The sequence below is a fragment of the Vigna angularis genome, chromosome 4 (assembly GCF_016808095.1).
Source record: "Vigna angularis cultivar LongXiaoDou No.4 chromosome 4, ASM1680809v1, whole genome shotgun sequence".
Lineage (NCBI taxonomy): Eukaryota > Viridiplantae > Streptophyta > Magnoliopsida > Fabales > Fabaceae > Vigna > Vigna angularis.
This window is the reverse complement of record NC_068973.1, coordinates 39334046-39340705: the sequence shown is the minus strand read 5'-3', so window position 1 is coordinate 39340705 and position 6660 is coordinate 39334046.

Sequence of the window (6660 nt, the reverse complement as noted above, 5' to 3'; positions counted from 1 at the left end):
TCCTTGTCTTGCCATGTTCATAATATTAATTCAACCTACATTGCCTCTACTAACTTTAATATTCCAAAATCAATAAGATTTTCAACCATAAATCATGACTCTTCAATCCTCTCATAAAAATACCAAAACTTTGCATAAGCTGAAAGCCAAAATTTTCGTACCTGGATTTTCTCTACCACTCATCATACCAAAATCACATACTCTCAAATTTTATCTCTAATACATTTACTGGAAAAATCTAACCATCTCTTTTTGATCATCCATTTAGCTTAGAATTCATTCAATACTTCATTCTTCTCTAAAGACCTTGTGTTCTCTTAACTTACAAATTTCTCCTCCTATTAAACTTTCTCTCAATCCTCTTTATGCCTTATACCACTTCTCTTCTACTCTTCTTCGTCTAATATTTGATTTATCCTTAATCTACTTTAGTATTCCTATCCCTTTTTATTTTAAACTTTATCTTCAAATCTTCCACCATTTTCTTTCTTCAGATTCCAACCATCACTGATACATCGATCCATGTTACCAATCTCACACAATGCCACTCTGTTTCTCACCAACACTTCCCTCTCTTCTGACATCTAACATTACTGATATACTAAATCAAACTGATTTCTCAAACCTTGCTACATTCATGCTTATCCAAAGCTTCTCTTAATCTAACCTTTGAACTTAACTCCTTTTTGTGAAACGTAAGATATCTAATCTCCTGATTTTGTCCTGCAAACATCTTAAAACATAACTTCTAAACACCAACATCTTCACTTATCCTTTGAAACTCAAATTCTAGTATTATATCTCCCTATGAAGGCTTTAACTAATTCTAATATCTTTCATAAACCTTGAGAATTAAGAAAGGAAAATCATCTCTCGTAAAAGTCATGAGTAGTTAGACACAATACTCTACTATCTAGACTTGGAGAAAATGGTAAGTATACCATTTAGACTCAATTCTTCATAGAGAAGACACGACAGACCCATGACACAAAGGTCATCCTAAGGACGAACTGCTCTGATACCATTAATGTAACATCCCAAATTCTCACATTAATGTAACATCCCCACTTTTCACATTAATGTAACATCCCAAATTTTCACACTTGATAATTAACATTACATTTACGGTAACATTAAGTAATCTCACCCTTTAAAATTTCCTAGTTGATATAAGTCTATACATGTAAAAAGATTCTAATTATAATTCTTCTACTCCTCCCTTTCCTTGGTACTATGTGAGGCGACATTCCTTCATCTGCTCCCGTATAACGAATTATACGATCATCGCACATACCCAAACACAAAACATAAACAAGTAGGGTGAGCTAACATGCAACAAATCATTTATAAGACATGCATAATTACGTCGATACAAACATCATATAATAATTATGTCAGACACCCTCATACCATCGTACCACAATTCCTATTAGACACTCGTCCCACAATACCCAATAAATACCATAATACCCAATAGACATTCATTCCATAATACCCAATAAACACTCATCCCACAATACCCAATAAACACTCATTCCACAATACCCAATAAACACTCATCCCACAATACCCAAATAAACACTCATTCCACAATACCCAATAGGCACTTATCCCCACGATATTCAATAGGCACTTATCCCAACGATATGTTGATGAGCGATACAACGGAAGGTTTTTCACTTGTGATGTCATTCTTAGTCCCCTCACTATGTCCAAAACCGGCACATAGACCAGGACATTCTGCCCTCCATACCATTCATAATGTTAGTCCCCTCACTATGTCCTAAACCGGCACATAGACCAGGACATTCTGCCCTCCATACCATTCACAAGGTTAGTCCCCTCACTATGTCCTAAACCGACACATAGACCAGGACCTCCTGCCCCTCTCACCACATAATTCATCATTCTCTACTTGAGACTGAATGATTATTAGAGTATCAGGATAACCTCCAACTTCATGACCCTCAACATCAACATATACGCACATACCATGACATTACAGAATCTCTCCACTAAACTCATACCATGCTCACATTCCTTAACTCATATTATACCATTACGAAATCTACCCATAATCCTCATACACATACCATGACATTACAGAATCTCTCCGCGAGACTCATACCATACTCACATTCCTCGACTCATATTATACCCTTACGACATTTCCCCGTAATACTCATACATGTTCATATGCATAAATTCAAATCAAATAAACTTCAATCATTTCAGAAATCATACAAACTGAATATATTCCAACAAGATATATTACATGATAATTTAACAGTACATAATCTGTACACAAGATTTAAGTTAAAAACCTGTCGAGTAGACTTCCAGGAAAGAGAGGTGCGTCACAATGGACAACTTAAGTACCAAGTCTTTCCTTAGCCAAAGTGTTCCTCAACTAGTTTTTAACAAATTTCTTATTAACAGATTCAAAACAACATCATATAATATTTACACCGAATATCAATATAGATAAACATACAGTAAGCATTAACAATATTCATACATAATTTCAAGACATGAATAGTAATAAAACAGTACTAAATCATAATATAAAAGCTTAGAAAAATTAGCTCCCCTACCTCTATTCCAGACTTAATCTCCTGCTCCGAATTTGTTTTTCCGAAAACTCTTCAGAACCTCTACTCTTCTTGCAACTAAAAATTTCTCCCTAACTATTTCTTCTCTATTTCTCAAGCTCTCACTTGATTCCTCTTCTCTTGGTGCAAAATACCCTTCCCTCCCATGGCTATTTATAGTAAAAAAAAATTTACTATTCCTTAATATTTTAATATTATTTATTATTTTAATATTATTTAAAAATAATATTTCAATCATTTTCTCACCAAATCTGATCCTAATTTCTACCTACTACTTTCTTCCATGCTAAGAAATCTTAATGCTGAAAATTTATTTTTACTATTTACTTTTTACTATTTACTATTCACTTTTTACTATTTACTATTCACTTTTTACTATTCACTATTCATTTTTTACTATTCGATTTTCTTAAAAAAAAAAATACTAAATAAGTTATCAAAAATTTTAACCTCTCCTTCTAAAATTACTATAATTTTATATTCAAAATATATATTTTTCTATCCATTAAAATTATTATTACTAATAAAATGCTAAAATTTACTATTATAAATATTTTTTTTTTCATGGGTCTTACATTCTCCCCAACAACAAAAATTTTCGTCCTCGAAAATTCGAAAATTCGACATAAAAATAAAGTTATGATTATTTCACCTTATCTTCTAGTTTCCTTGTAAACTCATTTACTCTACTTATTTTGTGCATAAAATTTCTAGCATCTCAAATTGAAATGTACTCACGAAAAATTAAAATCATAAACCTTCAGAACACTCTTACTTGTCACTTCTAGCCCCGTCAAAACCACCACTAAACATATCCCACTAGTCTCAAAATAATCCATTAATGTTTTAAAAGAACTCATTACTCATAAACTATTAATCACAAAATTCCAGAAAACTTTTCATTCCTACTATAACCAGAAAGTGATTCTCCTTATAGATCCCTATTTAAGACTTTCATGACCCTGTAAAACTCTAAGAATCATTCTTTTTTTTCGTAACAACCTTCCATTATATTTTCTCAACACAATTTCTACTCCTAGAAATCGTACACCTCTAAAAGCTACTTATGTTTACCAAAATTATACTATATTGTTCCACCTTACCCTCTACTTCTATTCTCCGTAAAATTTATAATTACTCTGATGATTACACGGAGTCCAAAACACTATTACTAAACAATTCATCCTTTATGCTTTTCTTTTCTATACCCATTTAACAAGAACTTGTCCAAAAATAATACCTATATTGAGTATGATTTATAACATCCATAGAAACCCTTCCACACTTAAGATCATGCATCATTTCCTTCACTCGTCCTTGATGAACTTATCTGACTCTCGGTAATACTGCCTTCTCCCTTAACCACACTTAATGTTCAACAATTAACTCACAATTCTTGAAGACCATAAACTTCTAAAAACATATTGGAACATGACCAAACCATCCTTTTGATCATACCCTAAACTACAATATCTATCCTTCACTTGCATTGGTCAGATATCCCTAAAATACTAGTCCTCATCCTTTATTTAACTCACACTAAATGTTGAACCACTATTTTCTTCACCTGATAAACACTTCTGAAATACTTAACAAAACTAGAATAATCAAGCTTCTTTCAAGATTATACTCCAAATTACCTCAACCTTCATCTAATTGTTTTCCTAGCAAACATTACTAGCCTAAGTTAAAACATTCTCCAAGAATTAACTTATAAACTCTAAATCTTAGGAATATAAACCTTGTCCTCAAAATACCTTCCCACATCCTAACCTAACATGAATCCACAAACTTAACGTTGTCTCTAACCCAGTACCTAACAACTGCGTATCTTTGATAAGACTCAGCAGATCACTCAATCAACAATGTTATAAATTCTGAAACCACTTATTTTAATCTTAATAAGGCCGAATTTAAAACTAACTAGCTTCCATATCAGCACTGCACCTACTCATTTAAATAAACCACTTATGCCACATAAGTTAAATCCATCCTATGACATTAAAATATAGTTTAATGGTTAAACTAATTAATCCTCTAATACTTGAAATAACTCCCATAGATATAAAGAATTTATGGGTAATCAAAACATGTCATAGCACAAAACCATTGTGCCAAGTATCCCTTCCCACCACTCTATTCAAGAGCTTTTTCAGGCAAGTACACTCTCCAAACCATTTAACCACCATGTTACTTCCTACCACTCTTCTAGAGATTATCAGGGCAATTGCCACCACTTAAAGAGCTTATTAAGGCAATCAACCACAACGCAACCTTAATTATAACATGCTTCCCGATATCAAAACCATACCCCCAGGATATTTAGTGTTAACCAAATCTCAAATTTTTATCTTATGCGAACTAAAAGTAAGTATAAACAAGTTCACTCACCCACATCATTGGTCAGAGATCAAGGTGCGACATATAAATCTTTACCCATCCTTTACATCACCATTGAGGTTTGAGTACTACCATATAACTATACCTGATGAAAATTGCTCCAATCACAACCTACAACTTCTTAATTATTCCAAATTCCCTAATCACATTAGTATTGCAACTCTCCTTTTTATCTATTTCCAAACTCTTCTTCTTCCTTGTCTTGCCATGTTCATAATATTAATTCAACCTACATTGCCTCTACTAACTTTAATATTCCAAAATCAATAAGATTTTCAACCATAAATCATGACTCTTCAATCCTCTCATAAAAATACCAAAACTTTGCATAAGCTGAAAGCCAAAATTTTCGTACCTGGATTTTCTCTACCACTCATCATACCAAAATCACATACTCTCAAATTTTATCTCTAATACATTTACTGGAAAAATCTAACCATCTCTTTTTGATCATCCATTTAGCTTAGAATTCATTCAATACTTCATTCTTCTCTAAAGACCTTGTGTTCTCTTAACTTACAAATTTCTCCTCCTATTAAACTTTCTCTCAATCCTCTTTATGCCTTATACCACTTCTCTTCTACTCTTCTTCGTCTAATATTTGATTTATCCTTAATCTACTTTAGTATTCCTATCCCTTTTTATTTTAAACTTTATCTTCAAATCTTCCACCATTTTCTTTCTTCAGATTCCAACCATCACTGATACATCGATCCATGTTACCAATCTCACACAATGCCACTCTGTTTCTCACCAACACTTCCCTCTCTTCTGACATCTAACATTACTGATATACTAAATCAAACTGATTTCTCAAACCTTGCTACATTCATGCTTATCCAAAGCTTCTCTTAATCTAACCTTTGAACTTAACTCCTTTTTGTGAAACGTAAGATATCTAATCTCCTGATTTTGTCCTGCAAACATCTTAAAACATAACTTCTAAACACCAACATCTTCACTTATCCTTTGAAACTCAAATTCTAGTATTATATCTCCCTATGAAGGCTTTAACTAATTCTAATATCTTTCATAAACCTTGAGAATTAAGAAAGGAAAATCATCTCTCGTAAAAGTCATGAGTAGTTAGACACAATACTCTACTATCTAGACTTGGAGAAAATGGTAAGTATACCATTTAGACTCAATTCTTCATAGAGAAGACACGACAGACCCATGACACAAAGGTCATCCTAAGGACGAACTGCTCTGATACCATTAATGTAACATCCCAAATTCTCACATTAATGTAACATCCCCACTTTTCACATTAATGTAACATCCCAAATTTTCACACTTGATAATTAACATTACATTTACGGTAACATTAAGTAATCTCACCCTTTAAAATTTCCTAGTTGATATAAGTCTATACATGTAAAAAGATTCTAATTATAATTCTTCTACTCCTCCCTTTCCTTGGTACTATGTGAGGCGACATTCCTTCATCTGCTCCCGTATAACGAATTATACGATCATCGCACATACCCAAACACAAAACATAAACAAGTAGGGTGAGCTAACATGCAACAAATCATTTATAAGACATGCATAATTACGTCGATACAAACATCATATAATAATTATGTCAGACACCCTCATACCATCGTACCACAATTCCTATTAGACACTCGTCCCACAATACCCA